Below are 3,867 nucleotides of genomic sequence, written 5' to 3'. Positions count from 1 at the left end.
TATCTTCTTTAAGGTTCCATTCCATCTGTCTAAGGTATTCCTTGAGTTCTTTATATGACCATTTTTCTGCTGACTCTAGGTCCTCCTGAATATTTAGGCTGTCCTTCATTGTTTGTACTCCTTTTCTTCCTTGCTTTTTTATGCTGCTCATGTTACTTCTTGTTGTGTTTGACTGCTGAGTTACTGTTTACTCTTATAGATTTATTTGATGCTGTCTGAGGATGAAGCCGGTCGAAGTGGTACTGCCATCGGATCTTTTCAACCTGCTCCTCCGGGTCGTGGTGCCTCGGGCCACACATCCATTAACAAAGACTCCCAAGGTGCGGGGTCCGAGTCCCCGGCATCGGCTGGGGGAGACTGCGGGCTCCGGAGCGGGAGTGCGGAGACCCGGACGCGGGTGAGGAGGAGGAGGAGGAGAAAAAAAAATTATAATTTATTATGCATATAATTATTTTATTCTTTATTTCTTAAAATGCATGAGGCTATATATGTCAAAAGATGTCTGGAAATATTTTGGAAAACCAGTTGCTGTGGTTTGGAGGTCAAATGTTCCTCAAGGTCCATGTGTTAAAGGCTTGGTCTCTGGGATGGTCACATAGGGAGGTGGTATAATGAAGAGGTACATCCTTGTGTGTGATCTTTTCTTTGTTAAAGGCATGGCCTTGAACAGTATTGTGGGACCCTGGTCTCTTCCTTTTTTGTTCTATTGTTTCCTGGCCATGAGTTGAGATGTTTTTCTCGGCCATAGACTTCTATTATGAACTGCCTTCCCACAGGCCCAAAGTAATAAGACCAATCAATCATGAACTGGAACCCCCAAAAACTGTGAAGCAAAAATATATCTATTCTTTTATAAGTTAATTTATTTCAGATGTTTTGCTACAGTGACAGAAAACTGACTAACATCCTACACCCAAAGAAATCATGTTTTCATATTTTATACTACTGTATCTACCTTGGCAATGAAATTGCTGTCACTTCACTGTGAAGAAAGACTGGCAAAATTGTTAATTTAACTTTATCCATAATATCAGAAATATGCAATATCTTATAGTTCTCTGTTGAAGGAGCTAATTAAATACAAAAAAAGTGATAAGAATAATGACTTGGTCACATTGCTAGCTTATGCAAATTTGTATCATTTTTTTAACAAGTTTTGGAAGTTTTTGAATATTTTTTTATTGGATTTGTACAGCAAACAAGCCAAAAATATTTTCTTCTAGCTATAAATTCAATACACACGCAGAGGTTCAACATTACAAACTTAGACACACAGGTCCTTATGCCTGGTGACAGCTCATTGACTAAAAGTCACTGTGGTAATGTCATCTGGCCTTACTTGCTTACATGCAACTGTAGCAATGGTGTCATTTCAGGGAGCCATGAGGAGAAAGGCCCCTTTTCCTTACAAATGCAGGAGGGACATTGCTTGTGCTTCTTTTAGAAATATTGTCATCTCAATTAATTCCATCACCCAGTGCTTTATTCCTGTATTCCAGAATTTGCTTTTTTTTTTGATGCTATTCACTGATACAGACAATTCGTACATCAAGGTTTCTTACTATGGTTTTTTCTCTTATTTTTTCATAGCATCTGTCCAAAACAAAAATAAAATCAAATTATATGTATATTTCATTATTTTCTGTCCTTTCATCTTGCTATTTTATTGCTTGTGTGATATATATTACTAAGTACATTCCACCTTCTCAATTTTCCTGTTATAAATAATTATGCTTTAAAATATTTCAACCATAGAAAATACTGTGCAAAATTTTCAAGTTTGCTGTTTGAAACAGACTGGTAGAAGTGTGATTTTTGTTGAAGTAATCTATTGTAATTGTATATATAGCTAATTACTTAAAGATGAGACTGGAGAGATAAGCAGTGTTCTGAACATGTAAATTCTTGTCTGGCTTGCTAAGAAAAATAGAATTTCATCCTATGAATACAGGATATCATCATTGTTTTAGCAGAGGTAGCAGAATATGACATGATCAGTTTAATTTTTAATCAAATTGGGATAGAATTTTATGACATGGCAGAGACAACTGTGAACACTAATTTGAAAAAGGAAAGAGTTGGGAGAAAGAAAAAAAAAACACATGTTAGCTGATGTTTTGATTTGGATATTAGGTGTCCTTTAAAGGCTCATGTTGTAAGACAATGTAAGAAGTTTTACAGGTGAACTAATTGCATTATGAAAGCCTTAACCCAATCAGTGAATTAATCTCTTGGTAGGGGTTAATTGAATAGTAACTCTAGGCTGGTAGGGTGTGGTTGAAGGAGGTGAGTCATTTGAAGCAAGCCTTTGGGGTATATATTTAGTGAGCTGATCTTAATCTCTCTCATTTTACTGGTGAGATATCTTGAGCTGATTCCCTCCACCATAACCTCTGCCATGACGTTCTGCCTCACCTGGAACCCTGAGGAATGGAGTCCGCTGGCTATGGACTGAAACCTCTGAAACTGTTAGCCCCCAAATAAACTTTCTCTCCTTGATGTTGTTCTTGTCAGGTCTTTTTGGTCAGAGCAGCAAAAAATGCTGACCAAAACAGTGTTAGAGATAATGCTGATTGGAAAGAGAGAACAATAGTATGGGTGGAGAAAGAAAGACTATGTATGAAGAACAAAACTCTTTCTCTAACTTCTCAGGGTTTTCATCTGGTCTGATAATGAAGTTGACATAAGATTAACAGAAAACAAAACCATACATTTTTATTTTTATATGGATATGGAGATTCCAAAGAAGATGATAACACAAACAGAAGTTATGCCTAAGTACTTATGTATGGATACACCAAGAGTAATAATTATGAAAAAGTTTCTAAAACATGAGAAGGCTAAAAAAAGAAAAGGGCTGTTTTTTTAAGGTTTGTTAATATGGGTTTCTTTCTGTCTTGACTTCCCATCTCTGGTGATAAGAATTTTGGTTCTCCCTTGGTAGAAGAAGTACATCTTTCCAATGGGGGATTTATCTACCATCTTTAGGAAGAACATGGAAAGTAAAGAATGCTTGTATCTGTTGGTTTTCAAGTGGCTTTAAATTAGAAAAGCCCTGTGTCAGATTCTTCTATTTTTAATAGTTTCCTGCGATATTATTGAAGACAAATGAATTGATTAGAAATGAGCATTAATTAGCATGGAGGCCAGCACATAACACAGTTGGGATTTGGGTGGCTGGTTATGTGCACAGGTAGAGTTTGAGGTACCAGTAAGATGTCTGATGAGATACCCACTGAAGAGCTGTGTATAGGTTTAAGATCGAGTCAGAGCTCAGAGCTAGGATTATAGAAAATCAAACATGATTTTATGATTTCTAGCTTCTGTCGAGATTAAGGAAGTGTAATTTGTTGACAGAACAAAGCTAAATACTTAAAATTCGAAATACAAAGTATATTGTGTGTATACTACAAATAATCACTTGTTTCAGGAAATTTAGTTACTTGAAAAATTTACGCTCATAGTTGTAAACTATAGGTATATAGTTTTATGTTTATTTATTGGCTCCATTTATTTACTATTGTATTATGACTGCTGTTTATTAAGGAACCCAGACATAGTTCTTTATACTCTGAAGACTGAATGATGCAGGCAAATTTAATTGGTTTGTACCAACCCAGGCTCAAAAATCACCTTTTCCTTCCACAATAATTTGTTCCCCTTGACCTAAGCGGTGCTCCTTGCCTCTTAGACTAGAATGAGCTTCCTTCAGTCAGACCTCCTAAATAGGGTACACTCAGGTGATCTTTAGCAATCCCCCACATTCTTCTAGGTTGGTAGGATGCCTCTAGCTCTCTATAGTGGCAAATTTTCCCCTTCCATGACATAGAGTTGCTGGTGGGCAATTGCTTTGGGGGCTGTTACTTC

This window comes from Marmota marmota, unplaced genomic scaffold (assembly GCF_001458135.2).
Source record: "Marmota marmota marmota unplaced genomic scaffold, marMar, whole genome shotgun sequence".
Classification (NCBI taxonomy): Eukaryota; Metazoa; Chordata; class Mammalia; order Rodentia; family Sciuridae; genus Marmota; species Marmota marmota.
This window is presented reverse-complemented; position numbering follows the sequence as displayed.